The sequence below is a fragment of the Ooceraea biroi genome, chromosome 1, assembly GCF_003672135.1.
Source record: "Ooceraea biroi isolate clonal line C1 chromosome 1, Obir_v5.4, whole genome shotgun sequence".
NCBI lineage: Eukaryota > Metazoa > Arthropoda > Insecta > Hymenoptera > Formicidae > Ooceraea > Ooceraea biroi.
Window position 1 is genome coordinate 1,881,537 of NC_039506.1, and position 11,745 is coordinate 1,893,281.

The 11,745-nt window shown below is 42.5% G+C and overlaps 1 protein-coding gene across 4 annotated transcripts in view; it reads right to left on the bottom strand.

Moving 5' to 3' along the window:
• LOC105280282 (venom metalloproteinase 3) overlaps positions 1 to 10,620 on the bottom strand; it is a 38,515-nt gene extending 27,895 nt beyond the window's left edge. Inside the window, exons 1-2 of one of the 4 annotated variants that reach the window (XM_011340691.3) lie at positions 10,012 to 10,620; positions 8,393 to 8,741 (exon numbers count right to left, since the gene is read on the bottom strand). The gene's annotated coding sequence lies outside the window, so the exon portion shown is untranslated. The other 3 variants (XM_011340689.3, XM_011340692.3, XM_011340690.3) reach the window with 3 other exon arrangements.
• Positions 10,621 to 11,745: the final 1,125 nt, after the last annotated feature.

Genomic DNA, 11,745 nt, shown 5'->3' on the forward strand with positions numbered 1-11,745 from the left:
TTTCCTTGTGTGTTTCGGCGAATTGCGTCGTCACTATTCGACAAACAGCGCGTAAAAAGCAAAACCTACCTTGTCGGTACCGACCATCGACCGTTGTACAATATTTTTTCGTCAATTTCCTGTGCGTAGACTAATTGCGATCGTTATTGTGCCTTCGAACCTAACACCAGAGTCTCTTTTCAACCAATGCAACTGTTTTCAACCTTGACATGTATTCAAACACCGTGAATCGGATTCATGACGATACCGAATTTAAGCTGATATAAAACAAGTTATATTTTTCTGAATTTTATAATCATCTTTGGATACAATTAAGAGTACTTTTCTGTTCCGTCCAATGGCTATTGGATAGATTCTTTCAAATAATTTCTAACGCGATAGAGAAATATCTTTTGCTATTAGATCAAATACTTTCATAATTGCTTAATAAGACACTTATATATATATATATATGTATATGTATTCGCAGAAACTACTTTTAGTTTCTCAATTTCTTTGTCACTTCGTACAAATTCGGCCGCATATTTTCCAAACACCCTGTATACACGCACAAACCATGCATGAGACGTGCGATGCACAGGAATGAAGCCCGTTGTCGCCGAATTGTGTCGGGGATCTAAGATGGATATCTTTCTCAGAGCTCTTTATGGTAGACTTAAAAGTCACGCGTGGTACGTAACCTGACGCACGTACAAAATTTGGTAGACGATCAACATGAAAATATTGAAAGTCTTTGAGGTTTACGTGGCGCATTTCTACGAGTTAAGGATCATATCTCAACTCATTTCATTGTGATATGTATACATATGTTGTATGCTATAGCATACAACATTGAGGTTGTTAGATAGCAAAATACGTGGAACAAAATTGTCCATGTAAAAACAGCGACCCTCATAGATCTACCGCGCATGATTGAGCATGGACAGATATCCGTAATATCTATAAACCATTATGTGATACTTGAACTCCATTTACATTAATGAGATCACATGTCTCAAGTGCAGAAAATAGCTTGACGCGATTGTTCCCAGCGAAGGGAATATAACACAGCAAAGTGTGACATATGGGATTTTCTTGCAATCGAGGACACGTTATACATGTCGAGGTACAATTAATTAATTGTCGTGCGCAAATTGCAATTCACGTCTCAGTATTAATACAACAAATTAACACTTTTGTCTTGACTTTGAACTATTTTTCTGAACTGTTAAAGTTTGTTAGATGACTAAATAGACGCGAGTTGTGCTCCAATAACTTAAATTTGGTAATTTTTTGTAAATACAAAATATGTAGGAGAAACGAAATCATTTTATATAACATTGTTATTTAACGTTACACAATCACTCTACTCACGAATCCACCGGTTTCACAATTTCTATATTGGCAATATTAGCAGACGACTTTTTTAAGAATAATAATTTTCTTTCTTTAAAAAAGATATATCTCATCATCTTTTAATAATGGACCATTTACCGTTACACGGCCAATACATGTGATCCGGAAACGTTTCTCGAGGTGATTAACAATCCTGCATATTTTAAAACCTCTGTATCATCTTATCTGTAGAGATTTAAATTAATACTTTAATATTTGCCGACTTATTTTTTGGTTTAGGATAATTAATTAATTCTAAAGGTGTAACATCTCGTTTTAGTCGAAGGAAACATATTCTATCTTTTTTAAATGTCGGTTTTAATTTACGGGCAGTCCACTTTGTCAACAGAGCCACGAATACAACAAATTTATGAAACGTCTTTATGAAACGACTTTATGAAACGTCTAGATAAAAAACTAATTAATGATTCATTTAGTGGCGTGACCGACATTTTCGATTTTCGTATGAGCCTCCGCCGATGAAATCTGCTCACACTTGATGCTCAAGGCATGTCTCGCTAAAAAGATTGCACTGTGGAAAGTGTCAAGGTCAAGCACATTTTCTGACACCTAATATTTAAAAAAAGAAAAAATGACTTAGCAATATGCGTTTATTTATGTACTTTCGAATAACAAACCATCCACGGGGGATAAATAAGTTACATGACACATGTTATATAAAGTTACAATAAATTGCGGTCTTTCTTTATACTGCAACTTTTCTTGGCGATATTTGCTCCACTTTTATTCAGGTGACTCATTCTTTACCCTACCATTATTCGCGTGCGTTACATTCCCGTTGACTTGTCGCTCCGCACTTGCATCCAAGAGCACTTGCATGCATACCTCCCCATACGACATGCGATCTCGTACGTACGAGCAAACTGTCTCGCGTTGTCACTACGAAATGAGAATCTCGCGGGACATGGACGAGGAGAGAAAAATGTATTCTGGGTGCGCCTACCATTGTGCTGCAGGCACTGGGTTCTTGTATTTGATTACGAGAGACGACTCGAGCGTATACGCTGAAGGAGCCGAGCCGAGCGAACGAATGAACAAACGAATGGACGAACGAGTGAACGAACGAACGAACGAATGATTGCAACGGGCAATACCACGGAATGGAATGGAATGGAACGGAACAGAACGGAGTAGCAGGAGCGTGTTACAAAATATCAGCTTTCACCGTATCGGCGCTACGCCGAGGCGCAAGGAGCAACGCACACGACGCTGTGCAAGAATCATCGTTGCCGACTACGACGACGACGACGATGTCACCGATGATGTCTTCGTCGTGGACATCGTCGTCATCCTTGACCCGCAGATACCACAAACAGGATTACACGGGCCGATAATTGATTCGTCAATATAGCACGTCAATATGTCGTCTTTGCACGGGAGCCATTAGCTTTCAGAGTATTCTATATATGGATTATCCATCTACAAGTCGACATGTAATTATTTATCTAAATCCTGCTAAATGCAAACCTGCAGAAAAAAAATGAGAAAGAAGAAAATCATGTTTCTTCTTTCTTCATTTTTTGATCATATTCATGAATAAAATTACAAATTTACGCCAAGAAGGGAAATACAGAGAGTCGTCGCGTCGAGACACAAACAAAAAGAGAACCAAGTAAACTATAATATATAGTTGAGATTGTCGATACGGGCACAAGAAGAAGAGATGGAAGTGTGAAGAAAATGAATGAATATTCCATAAGCTTTTGCGCGCGAAATCCATAAAACAGATGCACTTCATATCGCGACGCGGTGCTTTACGACTACTGATAACTTTGAAAAAGTTGTATTTCACTCTGAAAACAGTATTTACGTAAAGATACGAAATCATCTGTGCACGATTATTTTGAATAATTGAAAGATCGTATTTATCATTTTGCAAAAAAATTTGCACCGTAAATAAAAGTCTTTACAAGCTTGGGCGGATTAAATTTCGTAAGAGAAAGAGAGAAAAACACATCTGTTGTCGAAATCGCAAAAATATACCGAGGAATCATCGCTCGCGACTCGAAGGTCTCCGTTTTGCCATAATGTTAGATATTTGCAATCATAAATCCCTAATTGCAGGTGAGACGCTGCTCTTTAGAACGGCCGTTCTCACCACCTACGTTCACGTGGTGTTCCACGTGAGCGCTGGAGTCAATGCTATGGCAATTGAAAGTAAATTCTTTTTTATTAATGGAACACACCGGCATCTGTGATCTTAGATACCCGTAAACCGACATTTTACTGTATTTCTATAATCTCATCCTATCATCTCATCTCTATTATTCCGTGCGTCATAACACATGCTTGTCTCTCTCTTCTCGCTATTCGTGTTGATCGTTAATTTAATTAACGATAAAATAAACACGATGATAAGTCGGGTAATTACTTGCACGACTCTCTTTCGCATTCACACGTTCTCTCACACGTGGCCTCATCTTAATTTTATAGCATGCCTCTATCGGATACTCCAGTAAACACGTGAGAAACATGATGGTAAAGTTCATGATGGTAAAGTATGTGACAAGATTCGCATTTACAATTGATAAACGGAAAAGAGAAAATCTTAATTATTTTGCAACTTTAATATCATAGAACACTGCAGCAAAATTGTTAAATATAACATAAAGAATACATATAAAAAAAAAATATATATATATATCAAAACATCTATGGCTTTGCCACAAAGTATTTGCATACATTATCATTATGAGGGTGATCTTTCATATGCTGATGCTGATGAAGAATTTTAAACCCATGCAAATTAGCGAGAACGATTCGATCTTTTCAAATTCCTTCGTTCGTTAATTAAACGCGCCTAAATCAATAACCGACCTTAATCGTTATCTGTGATGAGCGCTAATGCGCTATGGGATTAGCACTGCCGGACTTTTGTACACGGGTCAATGCCCGTGGTTCTTGAAATAACCCTGTCGCGTTGGCATGGTTCTCACTCTTTTCCACGAAACAACGTTGATTCAATATGGCAAGAGCTGCGATTTGACGTCGCGATTCAGTCTCGCGGGAAAAGGACTTTCGACGTTCAAGAAATCACCGATTCACTTTTGCAATCATCAAGCGTACGATCAGAGTGGGGCACAGCTGATCCAGACTCGACCGTACCGAGCTATGAACGTAATTTTCTACTCGCCAGCAATGGCGTTTTCAACCGTCACCTACATCGTTCCGTTAGACGATGACTGGCCAGTCTCGGTTTTCTGAATTGCAGATTCTCACACGAAAGTTCCCAGCAGTGACCAGAATGTTCGACGATTAATCCTTCACAAAACTCATCTGAGTCATACCGCCCGAATCTCGATTTTTATTTATAATCATTACACTATCCGTTATTCCGATGTGCTCCTCGTCGTACATATTCCTATACATATCCCTCTCAATTTCTAAATATTAACGAAAAGAATACTTTTGGCTGTACTCTCTTGTGATTTTTATGTTTTTATTCAATAATTATCAACGTTTTACGTTAATGAGCTTTTATAAAATATTCGAGAAATATGCAACGGCTATTAATCTGGAAAGATACTGAAGAAAATACTCGCAGCTGAGAGACCGCAAATTACTACACGATGCTCAATCTCTTTGAAAGATGCGGGTGCAATGCAGCAAGGTTGCGTAATCGGGAACAGTGAAGGAATCGTAATAGCAAAAACGATGATTTTAATTTACTCACATCTAAACGATCTCGGTCGATCCGGCTCGACCCGATCCAGCTCAGAAACGCGGTAACCCGGATGCAATCCAGACATATTCTAGACTAAGTGATATTTCTGCTGTACAGGCGGAAGCTAAACGGAGATATTTAGTCTTTTGCGTCATGAAATACAGTCCTCAGTAATGCCGATATTCCTTATATCGACGCATTACATGATAATTGATGTTTTCAAGGTTCTAGGAGTTATATTAGAATATTTATGATTGCGATTTATGATTTAATTTGTTTACAATCACAGTTATTGCCGATTCAAGACATACTTTATTCATGCCCCACGCATCTAATAGCAAACTGCGTTAATACGTACTGTCACTCAGAAGCACGTGTGGTTTGGCATGCGTAACCACTGTTTTTCAAACGTTCTCTTAATAATTTCCTTCAAATAATTACTGAATCGTAATTTTAATCCAGACGTGATATTTATTGTTAATTTAAGCGCGTTAAATGCATGTTCCATCTACGTTGAAACAATCTATTTGGATATTTAATTTTTCTCCCCATGACTCTGAATTAATGAATGAAGTAAAGTCACGTTAAAAACAAGAAGGAGAAAAAACTATACAGTTGTCTTCCCAGAAAAAATATTTACGAGTCGTATGTGGAATAACGTTGCAAAAGATCATTGCAGAACAAAGGAAGATACAAGATGCCTGAATAGCACGCTTCAATCTCAGAAACGAAAAAAATCGAGACGGCACGAGCGCAACCTTTCCCCGAGTGGACTTATTATCTAACAATGGTTGTCGGTGATGTCCTTTACGTGTTAGACGGACTTGTCGGGGAATTGCAGGTGATCGCAGAAGTATCTTAGAACCCGGACGTAACATTCATTTATCATACATATCTCCATTATCATATTATCGGCACAATCGTTTGCAATTGCGGTTTCTCCCATTGACACGGTGTCTCGAGGGATGTCGAGTGATAGACGACAATAATGATTACTTGACAAGAGATGGATTGAAAAGGTTCTTCATTGAAACGTCTCGCGGTTCGATGCATCCTTCTCGGCAGAATCGAATGTAAAATCCACGCTTGAAGGACTCGATGAGACCCGACGCGACATTCGCGTGTCCTACTTCATACGTGAACTGTACTTCACCGTGAATACTTATCAAAAAACGTTGCTTTCCTCCGTGTGTGAAAGTGCCTCCCCGAAGAACGGCACGAGACTTTAAACGAGCAACCTATCGAAACCCTGATTTCAGAAGCTCCGCAAATCTCGTGCAGAGCGATCGAGGAAACGACGTGCCGAGCGGAAGGAAACTCGGCACGTAGAATATTTCCGCGCAATTAGTAACAGCTCTGCCCACACGTGAAAGCGGCAGTAAATTAAATCAGCCGTTAGAGCAAAGAAACAGAAAGTAATTTTAGCTGTACGGCATATTGCTAGACCAACCTATAATCGCAGTGTTATGCAAAAGTGAGTTAACTCACTTTTGGTAGCATAGTTATCTCGAGAAAATTCAATTGAGATTTAAAGCGCATTTAAACCCCATTCCTACTCTCGTTTAGATAATCATACCTTAATGTATAAAAATACGAGGTTATGCGCTAATTGAAATGCTCGCTAATTAGAATGCAGAATTTAATTTACGGTCCAATCAAACATTATTCATCTGTTATGCAAGAAATAGAAATTATTATATTTCTTTAGACTATTGTGTCGATTTTTCCGATTCTAATGAAATTCCGATCGACTGGCTGCAAACTTGTAAGGCAGGCTTAGATAACGACTAGAGACGGCCATAAATAAAACAAGACAACAAAAATCATGGTACACAACTATTTGAAAAGTATAATTGTTACAGATAGTTGAAATTGCTGATGGTATTGCAGTTTCCTTATTTTCTCCGCGACCATTCAAGTCCTCAGATGCTAGTGGTTCTTTTTTCCCAAACAAGATCGCGAATTCTTTCAGTGCTTCCACTTTAGAGAGATACGATGCTTAATTGGTACGATTAGCAATTCTCAGATCAATAAGAGAGCAACGTATGAGCCATATAAGTGTGTACGTAATACAACGTCGATCCGCCGGTTTCGGTTCGTGCATACGAGGAGATTGCAACTATCGAAAACGAAAGTTTTGTCCCGTCCATTTAAAATCTGCTCCGTTTCGTGCTGGTTCGTTATCGACATACATGATCGATTATAACCAGCGATTGCGGTGATGAAAGATTCTACTTGTTTCTGAAAGAAACCTACCGAAAAGTCGCGGTACGACCTTTGCCATAGAAAAAACCGACGTTTCTCACATCTGTGAACGACAGTGTCTTGTGAGAAGAAACGATGCTGATTAAATCTCGCTTTCAACGCTACGCACCAACCAGGTCTAAGGTATGAAAGGTAGATGCTCTCCTTCTTGAAACGAGAGACCTGAATCATTCGAAACGCACGATTGTTTGGCAAACAACCGTGTTCCACGCAACTGCACCACGTGCTTGGCCAACCAGCACGTACCAGCACGTAGTTTTGATTCCTCGGCGTAGCAGTGACATGGAAATCAAAATCAGTCATTCGATTAGTCGGCTATTACGCGCGGATCTAAGTTAACGAGCGAGCACACGAGAGTATGCGGAAACGGAGAATGATAACAACAGAGATAACAATCCTAATAACGCGTCTCTCTGAAATTATGTAAAGCGCGAGATTGAATAAGCGGAGGCGATAAATGGCATTCCTCGCTGCATTCTTCATCGACAGTTTTGCAACGTCGCCAGGAATGCCATTTGTTAGCTTCCTCGGGCTCGTAAGTTCACGTGAGTTTTAATTAGGTGTTTATTCGGATTATCCGTGCGACGTTACGCAAGCATTGTGCTAGATGGATACACTATGCTCTATGGAGCATAGCACTCGACTAGTTTGGCTATTTTATGTAGAAAGTTGGAGCACGAAATGCTTCCAAGCATACATTCAATTTGTATATCTCATGACTCGTGATAAACTGCAACGCTTGCTTTATCATTATTTAGCGCATTCAGCAACGAATCGTTATATAAGTGTAATCAGCCTTTCAAAACGCCAACAGACGCTATCAATCGCAGATTTAAGAATATCTCATATCTCGAAAATCTCATCTTATAAATATGTACCTGAAAAAGAGATGAAAATTACGTTTGTGTGCTCATTATCACAGTTTTGCACAGCTACGTAATCTCCATTTCTTCATAGACGTGAGATTAAGACAACAGTTTGGAAACAAGTCCTGCCCTACATTCGATCAGACCAATTTCGAATTGCGCGCGAGCTCAAGTATGGCGAAATACAAACGAGAGTACTTACGTCATTTATAGTTGGTAGGAGTGGAGCTTCGTCGATCGAATGCGCGATCTATCACGGTCTTCATGTTGCCATCGCTGCGGCCGACGAGATCTTCAGCATCATTACGATGACGAGCGGATCGTCTAAGTGAGCTCCTCACACGCAGTACGATGCGCACGTTTGTGCAGTCGATCCCGTAGCGAAGGGTTTCGATAAATCGACGTGCGATTTCCGGCAGCTGTTTTCTCTCGCTTCCGCGTGATTTTGTATGCATCAATTTCCGTATAATCACTGCACACCGATACACTGCCAGGAGAGAGAGAGGAGATCCTCGTGTTCGACGTCAAAATCGGTCCCTCGACTATGGAATCTAGCGAGACTCGATTCTTTGCATCCTTGTTCAAGAAGTGGGGGCAGAAAATTTAATTACTCGATTAAAAACCGAGATTGGTTTAATTTTTCGCGGAAACCGGTTTGCAGATGCCGACTAGGGCAAAGTAGGGGAGTACGCAGTTAATTGGAATAATAAAGGAACGATTTGGGACCGGATACCGACTCGAAATCGTCGCGAGGGGATGGAGAATTTGTGTTTTGAATGTTGATTGAAGACACCCCGATGTCGGAATGCAAGAAGTCGAGGAAAACTCGAGCTTTTTATTCGCGTCCGTCCACTGGTCGGACGACATGAACAGAATGGATACAAAACTCGATTAAACGAGGAGGAAAAAAAAAGAATGGTCGTTAAAAAAACTCGTCCTCCCAGTTACGCAAAGCCGCGACGACGGTCAGCCAGAAATATAAAAGTCGCGCGCGCCTTCTGCGCCGAAAAGTGGAGAGGAGAAGCGCGCCTCGCGCCGTTCGTTTGCGCGTTTATCAATTGCGATTAATTAATCTAATCGACCAAAAATCGAAAGAAAAATCAGTAAAAATTGCATACACAAGTTTCCTTCTGCTTTCTACACGATCGCGCTTCTCTTGTTAATTAATAATCTCGAAAGTTTGTGATAAATCGAGTAACAGATAGGTTAGAACTCGTTTTACAACTTACCTTGGAAGGCAAATTGTCTCGCGCTAGGAAAACCGAATTATTTACGCTCTTCGTTTCCCCACGCGCATGAATTATTGAAATGTACATATGAAATTCGTGTTTCACTGGTGCTCCGCTTTTCACGATACACAATACAGGCGCGACTCTCGAATCACAGAACGCGACGACGTAAAACCACGCGCGCAACGTGTTGCGCGCGCGTACTTTCTCCGTCGATATCGATATCGCGTTACATAGACGCGGAAGTGTCCTTACGAGATCGCTTCCCTCGCCTAGAACCTGCGTTTCTTTTCAGGATATTCGCGGGGATACGTGTCGTTTGCGGATGATTTGTCGAGGGAAGAAACAAGCGACGATCCAATTACAAATCGAAATACAGTTTCCACGAATTTAATTCTCAAGAATTCAATTTTCAAGAAGGTGCATCGTACGCGCGTCGATACGCGCTACGAGACAAGACGAAACCGATACGACGCGCGGCATCTCGGAAGGAAAAAGCAAGAGGTACACGTAGAAACGGTGTAAACCTCCCGGGTCGCGGGAACAATTTAACCGTGTCCGTGTAGCAGACTGCGACGAGGTCCCAACTCACCGTGCTGGTGATCGCAATCAGCGGTTTCGCAATCCCTCGATCCGTATCCTGCTGAATGGTCGTTACCCGCTGAAATCTCCGGACGCGCGTTTCGTGTCACACGACGTTTCCTCTCGATGCTCGCGGACGACAACGGGCATCTCCTCTCCCGATGACCTACCACCCTACCGAAGGGACCGACTGACGTCGAAGGACGACGACGACGATGACACGTCGCTCGCGCTCGCACCCGATCGCGCGCGCGCGGCGGTGTTCGAGGATCCCCCGCGAGGGTAACGTCGGCGTGTTTACGATGGCGAGGGGGTGTTACGGTGGACACGCGCGCCACGCGGGTTCGGATTTAATGCGAATGCGCGAACGGACTCGGTGTAACTGCGGACGACGGTGGCCGTCGACGTCGGCGGGTGGCAAGAGTCGGAGAAGGTGGGGAAGACCGAGCGAGCTCTCGGCTGGAGCGGAGCTGGACGCGATCGCGATCGTTACACGGCCGTGCACGCGCAAGAGAAGGCCGTCCGCTCGCGAGGGAACCGAGCCGAGCCGCGCGCGCCGTCTCCGTCACCGTCACCGTCGTCACACCGCGCCAGTGGTGTCCGATCAAAGGGAGGGAAATGTCCGACACCGAAACGCGGAGGTTCCCTCAAGTAACGGTAACAAGTAGGATTCTCTTTATCACGCTCGAACGGCCACGTTTGGTACAGGAACGATTACTTTTCAGATCGACGCTCTTTCGAGACTATCGAATGAAATTTCGAGAGGACGGCGCATGCGCGTTGGCGCCGCGCTACGCTACTGCCCGCCGCGCCGCGTTTCAAAATCGGGAAAGTCCATCAGCGCCACGACGCGGCGGGAGATTACCGAAACGAAGCGTCAACACGCCTGTTGTCCGCATAAGACAAGTTCGGTAATAAGCGCACGTGGCGATACGGAAAGGAATATGTATTTCTCATTATATTTCTGATTGCCCTTAGCGTGCATGCGGTAATTTCAACAGAGGCACCAGTTCCTCAAATGAGAAACACGCCTGATTAGCACGGCTGCTAATGCATCGAAAAAGGATATTTTGTGATTCCATTGTTCGCGAAACGGGAACAATGTCATACGTTGACCTGGCGGCGGAAGAGAGGAAACTTTACGTGTGTACTACAGATATAGAACGTTCGTCCTTTTACTTTCAAGTCGACGAGTAACACAGTTACTCCTATTCCGAGGTGCTGAATAGAGAGTGAACTACATTAAATCGGAGGGATACGAGGATCGCGTAACGGACTGTCGGAGGAGAATGTCGAATCAGCATCGCGGAACTTTAATTATATATATGTATATGTATCAACAGCTTTCCACAAAACGAGTTATCTACGGATTACATCCGCGGCTGGATGGTCGCTTGCAACATTGCGCAACGAGTAAAATGGCATGGCGAATTGAAAGATTTCTTTCCAAGCACGATCGTTCGCGTCTCAAAAGGGCGAATCGCGGGTCGACGAGCTTCCCCTAAACCTACTTGGGTCTGGGTCAATTTATTCATTTGCGTGTTGCGTCAAAAAAATATGATAGATTGTCGCCCTAGACACGCATGAGTCCAGGTAGTGTCAGACAGATCCAACATTGGCTAGCATCATGGACTATGCGCGATAACTTGGGTCTTCGTTATGCGAAAGGAAACGATTGCGGGATCGCGGGATTGCATGCAGGCTTCTCAGCCGGAAGCGTGTCTATACTTCGCGTGACCGGCTC